We start from the raw sequence: 18,393 nt of genomic DNA, 5'->3' as shown, positions 1-18,393 counted from the left end.
TGTCTTTTAGTCTGAATCATCCTGTTTGCCTGTCTTCATAGTATAAACAAATAGCTAACTGATAAATGTGTCCTCACTTGGTGCTGTATGTAACCCAATAGTCTCTAAGTACCATAATTGTTGGTAATACTTTGCAAACTTTTATTGTGTTAATAAATAGTTGATGTTAGGGCTGACATCGATAACAATCACCTTGTCTATCCCCCTCATTTTTCAGAAAAGGAAATGAAGACAAAGAAGCGGTAATGTGGCAGGGCGTGGTGACTCATGCCTGTAATCCCAGCACTTTGGGAGGCCGAGGCAGGCGGATCACGAGGTCAGGAGATCGAGACCATCCTGGCTAACACAGTGAAACGCCGTCTCTACTAAAAATACAAAAAATATTAGCCGGGCATGGTGGTGGGCGCCTGTAGTTCTAGCTCCTGAGTAGCTGAGGTGGGAGGCTGAGGCAGGAGAATGGGTGAACCCGGGAGGCGGCGCTTGCAGTGAGCTGATATCTCGATTGTGCCACCGCGCTCCAGTCTGGACGACAGAGTGAGACTCCGTATTAAAAAAAAAAAAAAAGGTAATGTGACTTGCCTGAGTTCACACTTCAAGTTAGTGACAGAGCTGGGACTACAATATACGTCTTCTTATTCCCAGTACATTATTTTTAAACTGCACCAATTTACAAATAGAAGTACATATCATTACTTTCACAAATGTTCCCTGATAAGTTTTTCTCTTTCATTATGAAGCTGTTCTACTGTAACGTTTTAAGTCTTAATGTTGTATGTGGGGGCAGGCAGGAATGTGCTGAATTACCACTTTGCAGGAAACATGACCTTGTAGAAAAGTAAAACTCTCTGAGTAACAATAAGGTTGACCTGGTTTTAGAGTACCCGATATGCAAAATGAGAAATTTATAAGATAATCACACTGAAGGTGACTGCAGTATAAAGGAGTACTCAGCAGAACTTCTTGAGTGCATTTAAACATTTAAGATCATTATTTGGCAGAACTCTCTGGGGCCGATAAACAAAGTTAAAACGTGAAAAGTTACTGCCAAATGAAAACCAAAAAAGCAAATTCAGCATCTTTGAAAAAGAATAGAAGTCATGAAGAAATAGAATCTATTTGACAGGAACTCAGATTCTCCTGGAAATATCAGGACCCTGGTAATCAGCCTAGTAAATGGCCTTTCTCAGTCACACAGAGAGCAGCACTATAACTCTTCCAGTCTTAAGGCTTAAACTTGGATATTATTTTAAGGTTCCTCCTATGCCTCATTCTCTAGAGTTTATTCATTAACAAGGCTTGTTTTATCTTCCTTTGAAATAACTCTAAAATTCACCTCTTCTCCATTCAGACTACCACCATTCTAGATAGAATCTATTAACTTATGACACAGTCCCATTCTCTCCTACTCTAGTTCACCATTGACATAGCCATAGGAGTCACCTTATAACATACAGCTTTCTTGATCACTTCTTTAAGAACCTAGAGTGTCTCTTCAATGCCTATAAGATCAAGTCATAGCTTCTCAACCAGATGTTCAACATCCTCCAACGAGTAGGTCCAGCTTACCTACTCCTACATTCTTCCCTCTCTTTCTAAATATTGCCCTATCCAAGACAGTACCAATTCTCACCCTTGACTTGCATCCCCACCCCACATATAATGAAAGTTTTCTCCCAGCTCCTACATCTGTCTATCTATATCCTACCCAGCCTTTAAAAATCAGCTCAACTTCTACCTCTTCCATATAACTTTCCTATCCACCACCCAATAACTTCAGCTAACATTGATATTTACAATTTCATTTAGTGCTAGCAATGCTCTAGACACTGATATCCTCCATGTGTTTTTATAATTGGAAAAAAATAGCAGGTAAAATTTGGAACTCATTTAACAAAGTCTTGTCCTGAAACAGAAGGATGGTCAAATGTTTACAAGCATACCTCGGAGATATTGAGGGTTCAGTTCCAGACCATCGCAATAAAGTGAATGTTGCAAGTCAAACATTTTCATCTCCCAATGCATATAAGATTTATGTTTACACTATACTATAGCCTATTAAGTATGCAATAACATTGTTTAAAAAATATACAAACATTAATTTTAAAATACTGTATGCTAAAAAATGTTAACGATTATCTGAGTTTTCAGCGAGTCATAATCTTTTTGCTGGTGGATGGTCCTGCCACAATGTTGATGACTGCTGACTGATCAGGTTGACTGGTAAGGGTGGTGGTTGCTGAAGGCTGAAGTGCCTGTGGCAATTTCTTAAAATAAGACAACAACTAAGTTTGCCACATCGATTGACTTTTCCTTTCATAAAAGATTTCTCTGTAGCATGCAATACTGTTTGATAGCATTTTACCTGCAGTAAAACTTCTTTCAGTTTTGAAATCAATCCTCTCAAACCCTGCCACTGTTTTATCAACTAAGTTTATGTAATATGCTAAATCTTTTGTTGTCATTTCAACAATGTTTCACAGCCTCTTCACCAGGAATATATCCCATCTCAAGAAACCACTTTCTTTGCTCATCCATAAGAAGCAACTCTTCATACATTAAAGTTTTATGAGATTGCAGCAATTCAGTCACATCTTCAGGCTCCAATTCGAATTCTAGTTCTATTGTACTTTTACCACATCTGCAGGCCATCATTTGAAGGGTTCCTCAATCTTTTTTTCTTACAAGATGGAAATATCATCTATTGGAACATCTTAAATGTACTTCATTCATGACACATTATTCATTTATTACAGAATCAGAGAATCTTAAGAATGTATGAGAGGGGAAGGGACTTTGGATCATAAATCATACATTGTACATGAAGAAACTAAGGTTCATCTCTGTTCCCTAGGATTTCTTTTATTTTATTTAGATTTGGAGATACATGTGCTTGTTTGTTAGATGGGTGTATTGCATACTGGTGGGGAATGGGCTTCTAGTGCACCCATTATCCAAATAGTGAACCCTACCTGATAGGTAATTTTTCAGCCCTCATCCCCCTCTATAATCCCCATTTCTGAAGTTCCCAGTGTCTATTATTTCCATCTTTATGTTCATGTGTACCCATTGTTTGGTTCCCACTTATAAATGAGAACATGTGGTATTGGTTTTCTGTTTCTGAGTTAGTTCACTTAGGATAATGGCCTCCAGCTCCCTCCATGTTGCTGCAAAGGACATGATTTCTTTCTTTTTGTGGCTACATACTATTCCACATTTTTTTTTTTATCCAGTCAAATGTTGATTGTTTCCTGGGATTCCTGATATGTTTTCATTCCCCTTAGAAAGCCACTGCTGTTAAATTAATAAAATAATTTAGGAAGAAGTTCAGCAGTATGTATTGAGAGCTTTAAAAATGCTCCCAGGTTTTGGTCCAGTAATTTGACTTCTAGGAAGCTATACTGAGCAAATAACCTGGAGATATGTGAAGATCTTTATGTACAGAAATATCTGTCTCAGCTTCATTTACAACAATGTAGATCAATGGAAGAAACCTTAAATATTCCCAAGCTGGAGACTAGTTAAATACATTGTAGTGTACTTGACATGACCGAATGAAATATTATGTAGCCATTTTAGTAAGGTATTGTAACACAGGATGGTACAAAGCACACTATCTCAATCTCACCTGTCAGAGCTACTTCCCCACAAGAGAAATTGGTGGTGGGAAGGGCAGTATATGCAAAGAGCATTATTACAGATAATTATGTATGAAAAATTCCTATACAATATTAAGTAAAGAAAACTGGGTACAAAAATGTGTGTTAAGGATGAGTTAATTTTAAAATGCATGGGGGAAGAAGACAGGAAAGATTTATTTTAAGTCATATAGTTTGATTTTATGTATTCATGATTTGCTGGTTTAAGTAATTTTTTGCAATTTTTATTTTGAAATAATTTCAGAGACATAGAAAAGTTACAAAAATAGTAAAAAGAACTCCCATGTATCTTTCACCCAGATCCCCTAACTGTTATCATTTAAAAACAATTTTGAAGACCAGGCGCGGTGGCTCACGCCTGTAATTCCAGCACTTTGAGAGGCCAAGTAGGACAGATCACAAGGTCAGGAGTTTGAGACCAGCCTTGCCAATATGGTGAAACCTCATCTCCACTAAAAATACAAAACTTAGCCAGGTGTAGTGGTGAGTGCCTGTAGTCTCAACTACTCAGGAGGTTGAGGCAGAAGAATCACTTGAACCTGGGAGATGAAGATTGCAGTGAGCCGAGATTGCACCACTGCACTCCTGCCTGGGCAACAGAGTGAGATTCCGTCTCAAAAAAAAATTCATATGGGGAGGGGGGAGGGGGAGGGATTGCATTGGGAGTTATACCTGATGTAAATGACGAGTTGATGGGTGCAGCACACCAACATGGCACAAGTATACATATGTAACAAACCTGCACGTTATGCACATGTACCCTACAACTTAAAGTATAATAATAATAAATAAATTTTAAAAAAAAAAGAAAAAAAAATTCATTCATTCATTCATTCATTCATTCATAAAATAAAACAATTTTGTAAAGTAGTCCCTTTGTCCCATTTAAGGAAGTTTGGCCAATAAGCTTCTGTGTGAACATTGTCACATTAGATTCCAAAGTAAAGGGGCAATGGAAATGGGACAGGCTAATTTCTGATGGCCTGTGGGATCTGGAATTAAAGCCAATTCAAAACTAGTTATCAAACACAAGACTTTTAATGAGTTACACTGCTTATTATTTGCTGTTTTAGTGTCATTCCATTCTGCTTTTACCTTGACTACTTCAAGGAACATCATGCAGACAAAGTGATAATGAGTGTTGAGCAACAGATTTAAAATCCCCCATGCAGCTGAGTGACTTAAGGGAAACAAATATATAACTTTTTACTTACGTCTTCACCTCAGTGAAAATAAAATATATTGATTTAGTCCAGATGTCAGTGGTTATACAAACCTCCTCTGGACATTGGAGAGAAGGAGAAGAAAAAGCTTACAAAAATAAAAGCACACGTGTTTATAGCCATGAAAATACATTATGCAAATGAAAGCACTGACATTTTAACATAGATACTGCATTTTTAACCTTAAAATTGAAAGAGTCCCCTGTATTATAGTCATTTTAGAGGCAGAAGAGAAATTTGGGTCATTTGGCACTATCCAATAAAACTTTCCACAATGATGAAAATGTTATATGTCTATACTTTCCAATACAGTAACCATGAGCCACATGTAGCTATTGAGTGCTTAAAATGTGGCTGATGCAACTGAGGAATTGAATTTATTTCATTTTAATTTATTTAAATTTAAATAGTCGCATGTGGCTAGTGGCTACTGTACTAGACAGTGTACTAGACTTCCATCCTAAGTAGAAATTTCATTTCCAGTTCCCCTGATCTCTTTGCATTCTCCCTCATGATCATATTAATTCCTAATTGCTCCAGTTACCACTTAAAATATGATACTTCATCCTGGCTGCATGTTATGTTCACCTGGGGAGCTATTTTAAAATGTCATTGTGGAGAGGAGGGGTGACTTAAGCATGGATATTTGTAAAAGGGTATTTAATATGTAGCCAGGGTTGAGAACCTTTCATCAATATGCGATGATTCCCAATTTTATATTACTAGCTCTCAATAATAAGCTTCAGATGCTGACTGGATCGCTCCTCCTGATGTCCCCTACCCCAAAGAAAACCTCAAACACCAACATATCCAAATGTGACATGATTATGTCCTGTTGCCCTCACCCAAATCCTTTGAATTGTAATTACTGGACTTAATTCTGCCATTTTACCATTTATTTTCTACATGTCACATATTTTTTGCTCTTCAATTCCTTCATTAATACCTTCTTTTGTATTTGAGTTTTGTAGTATATCATTTTAACTCACTTCTCATTTCCTATTCTAGATATTTCTTAGTTATTTTCTTAGTGGCTACCATGGAGATTAAAATTAACATCTTAAATATATAGCAAACTGGCTTGAATTAATAACATAGCTTAAATAGTATAAATAAATCTGTTCCTATGCAGCTCTCTTTTCCTTTATGTTGTTATTGTCACAACTTTTTTATCTCATGTGTGTCCACCAACATAGATTCATAATTTTGGTTTCATGCATTTGTCTTTTAAATCATATAGAAAAAAACAGGGCTTACAAACCAAAAGTACAATAACACTGGCTTTTAAATTTAGCTATGTAGTTACATTTATCAGCATTCTTTATTTCTTCATATGGCTTCAAATTGCAATCCAATCTCAAGGACTCCCTTTAGCATCTATTGTTGGAGAGATCAGTAAACAACAAACTTCCTCAGCTTTTGTCTAGGAATGTCTTACTTTTGCCTTCATTTTAGAAGAATCATTTTGCAGGATATAGAACTCTTGATTGAAGATTTTTTATTTCTTTTAACGCTTATCATCTACTGAATTTGGATCTCTGTGTGTGGTTTCTGAAGAGAAACTGGATGTTAATTTTGTTGAGCATCCCTTGTATGTGACGAGTCACTTCCCTCACTGATTTCAAGATTCTCTGTCTTTGGCTTTTGACAGTTTGATTGTGGTGTGTATCAGTGGGAATTTCTTTCAGTTTTTCCTTATTGGAGGTCTTTGAATTTCTTGGATGTGTAGAGTCACAAAATGCAATTACTTTTCCACCAACCTAATAACTTAGCCTTAGAATAATTAAGACTCATTCCTTGAGGTGAAGGAGGCGCTTCTTGCCCAGCCCATGACTGCATGGGGATGTGGTTAACCTTAAAAACAAAAGCAGGGCTCTGCCAACAGAGCATTCTCCCATCTCTATCCCCACCATTCTTTCATGTAATAATTCAATACATGTTTATTAGGAGCTTACTATGTGCCAGGTACTGGGAATAAAATAGTGAACATGACTGATGAGGTTCTGGCTATTAGGGAGTTTACATTTGGGTTGGGAGAGCCAAATGTTAAAATAGTAAACAAATGAAAATATAGTTAATTCAAATAATTATAAGTTCTTGAACTTACCTTGAAAGAAAATGTAGACGGAAATCAAGCTAGGATAGTGAGATGCAGAATGACATGTGTGGGGCTTGAAGGAGTGGTCTCGAAAGGCTTCGCTGAATATCTACTATTGCTGGCACTCTCACAGATTTTGTGGAGCATACAAAAGAATCTGCCTTCATTGAAGTAGTTCAGGACATTTGTTCTGAAGCTACACGATAGGAGAGAAACTGTGCAGCTTTATGGAAGAGGACTAAAATGTAAGGACCCCTAATTGATCACATGCTTGACAGGTTTAAGGAACGGATAGAAGGCCAGTGTGCTCTTAAATACATTGTGTTTTATATACCTACATCTGAGCACATGCTGTATCTACAACCTAGAATGACCATCCCTAGCTCATTGCTGTCTCGGAAACTCTTACCAACCCTTCAAGACATAGCTCAAATATTACCTCCCCTGTGATGCCTTCCCTTATCTCCAACAGTTGAAGTTGAACACTTCCTTCTTTGTATCCCTACTATCGATTTGAATCCCTATCACCCTGCACTATGTTTAACTTATTTACATTTTTGTCTCCCCCTCTGGACTTGGAGTCGCTTGACAGCAAGGGCAATGTCATTTATATATGCATATTTGTGTTCCCTACTACTAAGTGCTCTGGGCATGACAAATACTAGATGTACAGCAAGTACTTATTGAACTGAAACACTGAATATCTACTATTGCTGGCACTCTCATAGATTTTGTGGAGCATACAAAAGAATTTGCCTTCATTGAAGTAGTCAGGAATGTAGACTCTGGTGCCAGAAGCTTGACTCCAATCCCATTCCCACCACTTACTAGCTGCGTGACCTTAAAAAATTACTTAACCTCTCTGTGCTTCGGGTTCCTTATCTGTAAGGTGGGAGATAATAGTGGTAACTGTCTGAAAGTGAGTATTAATTTAAATAATGTATACAAAACATTTAGCATACACAGTATCTGGCACAGAATAAGTGTTGAGTCTTACCTTATTTATAAATTAAGGAAATAATTAGATTGACAAGATTTATACACATGAAAAACAAAATACTACAAATATATTACTACACAGAACGGTTTAAAGTGCCTCCTGAACCAAGATGTTGCAGTACTATGACCTCAACAAAGCATTGCTGAATGAATGAATGAGTGAGTGAATGAATGAACTAAAAAAAAAAGCCACAGTATAATCTGTGCTGGTCTGACCATTTCTAGAGCACTGTGTTCACTTCTGAATATTACACTTTAAGAGAAACAAAGTACTTTATAACTAGAAGCAGACCAGTAGGATACTGCAAAATCTGGGAAGTAATAACAGTGATTGAAGAAACTGAGAATAGTTAGGTAGAGGAATACATTACTGCTGACATTAAACATTTGAAAGTTGTCATGTGTAATAAAGAGGAGCTTTGCTTGATGCTGCTCTAGAGAGCAGAACTTGGGCCAGGGCATAAAAGTTATAGGCAGGTGATTTCAGCTGAACGTAGGAGAGTATTTGCTGAAAGTCAGTGTTCACCATGCAGGTGAGGAAGTGGTGAGTTTTCCATCTGCGGAGGTGCTGATTAACCGAACAATCACCTAACAAGGATACTGTCAAGGGGACTTTTTCATTGGGCTGGGGGTTATTCTAGATGGACTTTGGAGTTCTTTACAGGAGGTTCAAGATCTGGACCTTTCAGGGAAAGAATCGTGTCATTACATTAAAATTAGTTCTCAAAGTGATAATCTCAAAGAAGACAAAACGCTCTCATAATCAACATACTCATAACTTTCCCATGACCAGCACCCTCCTGTGCTTTTTATACATGACATTTCCACTATAGTCACTTTTTGGATTGCTCATTCAAGGTCCCTGTTCAAGTATTAGTTTTTTTTCCTAAGAGAAGTATAGTTTTAAGCCAGTCAGTCATTATCATCAGCTTCTATTATAGTGCCTGGTATATATTAAGAATTATTTATTCAATGTGTTACCAGTCATTCACACCTTAGATCGTACAAATTTATCAGATTAAATTTACTTGCCTTAGAAAGACCCTGAAGAGATAGACAACTGGACAGATAAGTTTGGAAAATTGTGAGAGGTCACAAGGGTTTTACCATTTAAGCTGCAGTCTTCATGACACACGGTGCAAGCTGTGCACAGATACGGCGACACTCTGAAGGTACTGATGTTTTCTTAGTTAGGTAGAAGGCCAGCCTTTCCTCCTCACAGACGAAGTCTAATGCTGGGCAGCAATCTGGGCTGGGATTTGCCCAGGCCATTTTGTGCCCTGGCCTTCTGCCAAGTCCATCGATACAGCTCTTTGAATCGCATCATTTAAGCCCACAAATGACACAGATTCTATTAGACAAACTCCTCCGGCCGGCAGCAATAAAAGAGAGAACATGATAAGCCCTCTGAGGCAGCCTGTTAGACCATTCTTAATCTTTCATGGTTGGAGAACTACATTGTGAGTGGGGTTCACTGGCAGAATGGCATGAAATACCGGCAGCTTTTCTTTCTTTAGTTAAGAATATACCTCGAGGCTTAGCTTTGGTTAATGGCAGATGAGTGCATCTGCCAAGTATAAAGGTAAACAGTAATGGGAAAAAAACTTCCAAATAATGCATTCTTCTTTTTTTTCTTTTTTATTATACTTTAAGTTCTGGGGTACATGTGCACAACGTGCAGGTTTGTTACATATGTATACATGTGCCATGTTGGTGTGCTGCACCCATTAACTCGTCATTTACATTAGGTATATCTCCTAATGCTATCCCTCCCCCGCCCCTCCTCCCCACAATAGGCCCCGGTGTGTGATATTCCCCTTCCTGTGTCCAAGTGATCTCATTGTTCAATTCCCACCTATGAGTGAGAACATGCACTGTTTGGTTTTCTGTTCTTGTGATAGTTTGCTGAGAATGATGGTTTCCAGCTGCATCCATGTCCCTACAAAGGACATGAACTCATCCTTTTTTATGGCTGCATAGTATTCCATGGTATATATGTGCCACATTTTCTTAATCCAGTCTGTCATTGATAAATATTTGGGTTGATTCCAAGTCTTTGCTACGGTGAATAGTGCCACAATAAACATACGTGTGCATGTGTCTTTATAGCAGCATGATTTATAATCCTTTGGGTATATTCCCAGTAATGGGATGGCTGGGTCAAATGGTATTTCTAGTTCTAGATCCTTGAGGAATGGCCACACTGTCTTCCACAATGGTTGAACTAGTTTACAGTCCCACCAACAGTGTAAAAGCGTTCCTATTTCTCCACTTCCTCTCCAGCACCTGTTGTTTCCTGACTTTTTAATGATTGCCATTCTAACTGGTGTGAGATGGTATCTCATTGTGGTTTTGATTTGCTTTTCTCTGATGGCTAGTGATGATGAGCCTTTTTTCACGTGTCTGTTGGCTGTATAAATGTCTTCTCTTGAGAAGTGTCTGTTCATATCCTTTGCCCACTTTTTGATGGGGTTGTTTGTTTTTTTCTTGTAAATTTGTTTGAGTTCTTTGTAGATTCTGGATATTACCCTTTGTCAGATGAGTAGATTGCAAAACTTTTCTCCCATTCTGTAGGTTGCCTGTTCACTCTGATGGTAGTTTCTTTTGCTGTGCAGAAGCTCTTTAGTTGAATGAGATCCCATTTGTCAATTTTGGCTTTTGTTGCCATTGCTTTTGGTGTTTTAGACATGAAGTCCTTGCCCATGCCTATGTCCTGAATGGTATTGCCTAGGATTTCTTCTAGGGTTTTTATGGTTTTAGGTCTAACATTTAAATCTCTAATCCATCTTGAATTAATTTTTGTATAAGATGTAAGGAAGGGATCCAGTTTCAGCTTTCTACTTATGGCTAGCCAGTTTATCCACCACCATTTATTAAATAGGGAATCCTTTCCCCATTTCTTGCTTTTGTCAGGTTTCTCAAAGATCAGATGGTTGTACATGTGTGCTATTATTTCTGAGGGCTCTGTTCTGTCCCATTGGTCTATATCTCTGTTTTGGTACCAGTACCATGCTGTTTTGGTTACTGTAGCCTTATAGTATAGTTTGAAGTCAGGTAGCGTGATGCCTCCAGCTTTGTTCTTTTGGCTTAGGACTGTCTTATCAATGCAGGCTCTGTTTTGGTTCCATGGGAACTCTAAAGTAGTTTTTTCCAATTTTGTGAAGAAAGTCATTGGTAGCTTAATGGGGATGGCATTGAATCTATAAATTACCTTGAGCAGTATGGCCATTTTCACGATATTGATTCTTCCTATCCATGAGCATGGAATATTCTTCCATTTGTTTGTGTCCTCTTTTATTTCATCGAGCAGTGGTTTGTAGTTTTCCTTGAAGAGGTCCTTCACATCCCTTGTACATTGGACTCCTAGGTATTTTATTGTCTTCGAAGCAATAGTGAATGGGAGTTCACTCATGATTTGGCTCTCTGATTGTCTGTTATTGTTGTATAAGAATGCTAGTGACTTTTGCACATTGATTTTGTATCCTGAGACTTTGCTGAAGTTGCTTATTAGTTTAAGGAGATTTGGGGCTGAGATGATGGAGTTTTCTAAATATACAATCATGTCATCTGCAAACAGGGACAATTTGACTTCCTCTTTTCCTAATTGAATACCCTTTATTTCTTTCCCATGCCTGATTGCCCTGGCCAGGACTTCCAACACTATGTTGAATAGGAATGGTGAGAGAGGGCATCCCTGTGTTGTGCCAGTTTTCAAGGGGAATGCTTCCAGTTTTTGCCCATTCAGTATGATATTGGTTGTGGGTTTGTCATAAATAGCTCTTATTATTTTGAGATATGTTCCATCAATAGCGAATTTATTGAGAGTTTTTATCATGAAGGGCTGTTGAATTTTGTTAAAGGCCTTTTCTACATCTATTGAGATAATCACGTGGTTTTTTTGTCTTTGGTTCTGTTTATATGCTGGGTTACGTTTATTGATTTGCGTGTGTTGAACCAGCCTTGTATCCCAGGGATGAAGCCAACTTGATCATGGTGGGTAAGATTTTTGATGTGCTGCTGGATTCGGTTTGCTAGTATTTTATTGAGGATTTTTGCAATGATGTTCATCGGGGATATTGGTCTAAACTTCTCTTTTTTTGTTGTGTGTCTGCCTGGCTTTTGTATCAGGATGATGTTAGCCTCAGAAAATGAGTTAGGGAGGATTCCCTCTTTTTCTATTGATTGGAATAATTTCAGAAGGAATGATACCAGCTCCTCCTTGTACCTCTGGTAGAATTCGGCTGTGAATCCATCTGGTCCTGGAGTTTTTTTGGTTGGTAGGCTATTAATTATTGCCTCAATTTCAGAGCCTGTTATTGGTCTATTCAGGGATTCAACTTCTTCCTGGTGTAGTCTTGGGAGAGTGCATGTGTTCAGGAATTTATCCATTTCTTCTAGGTTTTCCAGTTTATTTGGTTGAGGTGTTGACAGTATTCTCTGATGGTAGTTTCTATTTCTGTGGGGTCGGTGGTGATATCCTCTTTATCATTTTTTATTGCGTCTATTTGTTTCTTCTCTCTTTTCTTCTTTATTAGTCTTGCTAGTGGTCTATCAATTTTGTTGATCTTTTCAAAAAACCACCTCCTGGATTCATTGATTTTTTGGAGGTTTTTTTGTGTCTCTATCTCCTCCAGTTCTGCTCTGATCTTAGTTATTTCTTGCCTTCTGCTAGCTTTTGAATGTGTTTGCTCTTGCTTCTCTAGTTCTTTTAATTGTGATGTTAGGGTGTCCATTTTAGATCTTTCCTGCTTTCTCTTGTGGGCATTTAGTGCTATAAATTTCCCTCTACACACTGCTTAAATGTGTCCCAGAGATTCTGGTACGTTGTATCTTTGTTCTCATTGGTTTCAAAGAACATCTTGATTTCTGCCTTCATTTCGTTATGTACCCAGTAGTCATTCATGAGCAGGTTGTTCAGCTTCCATGTAGTTGAGTGGTTTTGATTGAGTTTCTTAATCCTGAGCTCTAGTTTGTTGGCACTGTGATCTGAGAGAAAATTTGTTATAATTTCTGTTCTTGTACATTTGCTGAGGAGAACTTTACTTCCAACTATGTTGTCAGTTTTGGAGTAAGTGCGATGTGGTGCTGAGAAGAATGTATATTCTGTTGATTTGGGGTGGAGAATTCTGTAGATGTCTATTAGGTCTGCTTGGTGCAGAGTTGAGTTCAATTCCTGGATATCCTTGTTAACTTTCTGTCGCGTTGATCTGTCTAATGTTGACAGTGGGGTGTTAAAGTCTCCCATTATTATTGTGTGGGAGTCTAAGTCCCTTCGTAAGTCTCTAAGGACTTGCTTTATGAATCTAGGTGCTCCTGTATTGGGTGCATATATATTTAGGATAGTTAGCTCTTCTTGTTGAATTGATCCCTTTACCATTATGTAATGGCCTTCTTTGTCTCTTTTGATCTTTGTTGGTTGAAAGTCTGTTTTATCAGAGACTAGGATTGCAACCCCTGCCTTTTTTTGTTTTCCATTTGCTTGGTAGATCTTCCTCCATCCCTTTATTTTGAGCCTATGTGTGTTGCTGCACATGAGATGGGTCTCCTGGATACAGGAAATGGATGTGTCTTGACTGTTTTTCCAATTTGCCACCCTGTGTCTTTTAATTGGAGCATTTAGCCCATTTACATTTAAGGTTAATATTGTTATGTGTGAACTTGATCTTGTTATTATGATGTTAGCTGGTTATTTTGCTAATTAGTTGATGTAGTTTCTTCCTAGCATTGATTGTCTTTACATTTTGGCATGTTTTTGCAGTGGCTGGTATCGGTTGCTCCTTTCCATGTTTAGTGCTTCCTCCAGGAGCTCTTGTAGGGCAGGCCTGTTGGTGACAAAATCTCTCAGCATTTGCTTGTCTGTAAAGGATTTTATTTCTCCTTCACTTATGAAGCTTAGTTTGGCTGGATATGAAATTCTGGGTTGAAAATTCTTTTCTTTCAGAATGTTGAATATTGGCCCCCACTCTCTTCTGGCTTGGAGAGTTTCTGTTGAGAGATCCACTGTAAGTCTTATGGGCTTCCCTTTGTGGGTAACCCGACCTTTCTCTCTGACTGCCCTTAACATTTTACCTTCATTTCAACTTTGGTGAATCTGACAATTATGTGTCTTGGAGTTGCTCTTCTCAAGGAATATCTTTGTGGCGTTCTCTGTATTTCCTGAATTTGAATCTTGCTAAGTTGGGGAAGTTCTCCTGGATAATATCCTGCAGAGTGTTTTCCAACTTGGTTCCATTCTCCCCGTCACTTTCAGGTACACCAATCAGACGTACATTTGGTCTTTTCACATAGCCCCATATTTCTTGGAGGCTTTGTTCATTTCTTTTTACTCTTTTTTCTCTAAACTTCTCTTCTCGCTTCATTTCATTCATTTGATCTTCAATCACTGATACCCATTCTTCCAGTTGATCGAGTCAGTTACTGAAGCTTGTGCTTTTGTCACATAGTTCTCGTGTCATGGTTTTCATCTCTATCGGTTCGTTTATGGACTTCTCTGCCTTGGTTATTCTAGTTAGCCATTTGTCAGTCTTTTTTCAAGGTTTTTAGTTTCTTTGTGCTGGGTTCGTAATTCCTCCTTTAGCTCGGAGAAGTTTGATTGTCTGAAGTCTTCTCTCAACTCATCAAAGTCATTCTCTGTCCAGCTTTGTTCCATTGCTGATGAGGAGCTGTGTTCCTTTGGAGGGGGAGAGGTGCTGTCACTTTTAGAATTTCCAGCTTTTCTGTACTGCTTTTTCTCCATCTTTGTGGTTTTATCTACCTTTGGTCTTTGATGATGGTGACGTACAGATGGGGTTTTGGTGTGGATGCCCTTTCTGTTTGTTATTTTTCCTTTTAACAGTCAGGACCCTCAGCTGCATGTCTGTTGGAGTTTGCTCGAGGTCCACTCCAGACCATTTGCCTGGGTATCAGCAGCGGAGGTTGCAGAAGAGTGAATATTGCTGAATAGTAAATGTTGCTGTCTAATCGTTCGTCTGGAAGCTTCGTCTCAGAAGTGTACCTGGCCGTGTGAGGTGTGAGGTGTCAGTCTGCCCCTAGTGGGGGATGTCTCCCAGTTAGGCTACTCAGGGGTCAGGGACCCACCTGAGCAGACAATCTCAAACTTCCGTTCTCAGATCTCAAGCCCCGTGCTGGGAACACCACTACTCTCTTCAAAGCTGTCAGACAGGGACATTTACATCTGCAGAGGTTTCTGCTGCCTTTTGTTTGGCTATTCCCTGTCCCCAGAGGTGGAGTCTACAGAGGCAAGCAGGCCTCCTTGAGGTTCGGTGGGCTCCACCCAGTTCCAGCTTCCCAGCTGCTTTGTTTAGCTACTTAAGCCTCAGCAATGGCGGGCGCCCTTCCCCCAGCCTTGCTGCCGCCTTGCAGTTAGATCTCAGACTGCCGTGCTAGCAATGAGGGAGGCTCCGTGGGTGTGGGATCCTCTGCCAGGCACAGGATGTAATCTCCTGGTGTACCATTTGCTAAGACCCTTGGTAAAGCGCACTATTAGGGTGGGAGTGACCTGATTTTCCAGGTGTTGGGTGTCACAGTTTCCCTTGGCTAGGACAGGGAATTCCCTTCCCCCTTGCACTTCCTGGGTGAGACGATGCCTCACCCTGCTTTGACTCTCACTCTTTGGGCTGCATCCACTGTCCTGCTCCCACTGTCAAACACGCCCCAGTGAGAAGACCCCGGTACCTCAGTTGGAAATGCAGAAATCACCTGTCTTCCGTGTTGCTCATGCTGGGAGCTGGAAGCTGGAGCTATTCCCATTCGGCCATCTTGGCATGGATCCCCAAATAATACATTCTTAAAAGATACCAGAAACTCCATCACTAGCTACTTATTCTCAGAATGATGGCACAGTAGGCCTAACAGCAAGCATGCAGAGAAAGGATTGGCCTCTGAGCCTGGAGTGAGGCTGAGGTTAAACCTATGAGTGAGGGTCAGGTGGCTGCGGCTGGGGGGATTGGAAAAGGGCAAAGAATTAGGCAAGTCATTAGACAGCTATGAGTCTGCATGTCAACAGACAATGCAGGAAATCCATTTTTGCATTATTCTCTATTCATAGTATAGAGGTGGGCATGACTACTTAACAGAGATTTCCAAGGCTGGATAACAGACCTTTCCTTTACCCTCCATCACTTCACCCCCATTCTTTTAGCCAGACATTGCTTTAATTCCAAAGACACAGCAATGTTCCTAATGAAGGAATTCATGTTAATATATTACTCGTGTTTAGCCATGTGATTTATTATTTCATCCAGGGGTAGTTTTGGCAATGTAGTCCCTTAAAGCAAGAGTGACTCTAATGGTACAATCTCAGGCAAACCCTTGTAGATTTATTTTTTCTAAAGAGGAATACTATTAAGGCCTCTTATAACAGAGACCACTGGAAAATTGTATAGACCAGACTAATTCCAACTGCAGGAGATGAAAATTAAAACTGGACTTTGAACTGACTATATATCATCCAATTATACTTGCCTCAAATTACAGATTAGCATGATTTTACTGTTGTCTCTCTTCACTACTTTAACCCATGCATCTGGCACATAGTGAGAATTCAATGAACGGTACTGTTTGTTGCCTTCATTATGATTACCATTAGAGGCAGTGGTAGTAATAGTGCCACTCTAGTACCTGGCACCATACCTGGGCCATGTTAAATATTCAAAACTAATGATAATTTTTATAACTTTATTGCCCCGGCTTCTGGCATAGTGCCTGGCACATAATAGGGCACCAATTTAGTTAGTTTCCTTCATTCTCACCTTTCCCTGGGATGCAATATTCTTCTGCTTCCCCCACAACTGTGCCTTACTAAAGGAGTTGCAGATCTTCCTGTAGCAGTAATGCTTCCTGTAGCAATAACACCACCAGTGACACCATCTGAAAGGACATCTAGCCTTTTCTTCCATGGTAGCCTCTTAAATGGCAAATGGGTAGCAAGTGTTCAAGACCATTTTTCAGATGGGGATACCAAGATTATGAGCTATTGCCTTGGAATGTTAGCTCACTTCTAATCCCTTTATTCTATTAAGTTGAAAAAATAAGACCCCTCACATTCCCCCCAACCCATCACCCAACTAGGCCATAACTGGTCTCATCATCTTTCTTGTTGTACTCGGCAGTGCCTGGACTGCCCCCACACTTTCATGTTTAATTCATCCTCCAAGGATTAGTCTAAGAGCTACCATCTTTATGAAACTTTCTGTGAGACCTCCAGCCTTCAATGAGCAGGGTTGTGTTGTTTCCTGTCCCCCAGCAGGGGCTAGCAGAGTGCTAGACACAATAGAGGCTCTCAGTGTGTTTGTACTGATTAAATAAATAGAAGCTAATTGGGTTGTTGATCCTCACTTTAGGAGGTCACACTATCCCTTCTCTCTCCAACTCATGTTTGTTTACAAGGTAAAGGCAGGGAGGCAGTCTACAATTAGTATCATTAAAGTTTTGTGCTGTGTATTGGCAAATATAAGTGCTGCTTTCCTTTAGCCACTTTCACTACTTTCACTTTACTTGAAAGTAGTGAAAGAATGTATCAGTGCTTCTTGAGGCAGTGAAACAGCACCCTGTTCTCCTGGGGTTTAGATGTGGAGAGAAATTTGTCATTTGGACCTGCTCAGGGCAAGAGGCAACACTCACCTTCAAATACTAATTTCCCAGAGGGTCACAAGCACGTGAATTGCAAATGCCACTTGATATAAGATATGCCTCTCCCTCTGCCAAAGCAGGGATGTCATTACCTGGAAGACTGAGGTAAATGTTTGTGGAAGCTTCATGTCTTTATCTTTTCTTACAACCAGAAGGTGAGAAAAGAGGCTCTTTATCACATTTCCATGTCCTTTAGCTGGAAAAACAGTTAAGTAATTGGAATAGGTCCATCCAAACTCAGTCTCCAGAGGGGCCTGGAGGCCTCAGGGATGAGAGGAAAAGTGGAGCCAACACCCAATAGATCTGAGCCTCATTTTCTCCCTTGGAGAGGATAATCATTCCCATCTCACAGGGATACTACAGGGAGTTAATGAGGAATGTGTATAAATTTTATCTGTAAACCATGAGGCAAGAGCTCTATACTGTGATTCATTCTATGTGATTGAAGACAAAGGCTGTCTTTTTACCTTCATCTCCCAGAGAAAGTTTAAACACATTGTAGGAGCTCAATAAGTAGGTTTTTACTTTAAAATGAACTCAATTAAATATAACCTGGATTTAGGTATGATACAAATAAAACAGACCATTCACTTATCAGAATTTAATCAAACGGATTCTCAGATCTGTTAGCTTTTCATTTGAAACGGCAGAGGAAAGAATCATGAGAGGGCACAGAGAGTACATGCTTATCTTTTGCAGTTAGCTTTGGCCTATTGGAGTCAATACTCCTTCCCCCAGTGAGCAGCAGCAAGAAGCAGGGTTGTAGTTAGAACTGAAATAGGATTTC

General features: G+C 39.4%; 1 protein-coding gene across 1 annotated transcript in view; it reads left to right on the top strand.

Moving 5' to 3' along the window:
- The window catches only part of TRPC5 (transient receptor potential cation channel subfamily C member 5), a 326,188-nt gene that overhangs the window by 104,498 nt on the left and 203,297 nt on the right, over window positions 1-18,393 (top strand). The window lies entirely within an intron of this gene.

The sequence above is a fragment of the Macaca thibetana genome, chromosome X (assembly GCF_024542745.1).
Source record: "Macaca thibetana thibetana isolate TM-01 chromosome X, ASM2454274v1, whole genome shotgun sequence".
Taxonomy (NCBI): Eukaryota; Metazoa; Chordata; class Mammalia; order Primates; family Cercopithecidae; genus Macaca; species Macaca thibetana.
Note: the sequence above shows the minus strand (reverse complement) of the source record. Positions and strands in the feature narration are given on the sequence as shown.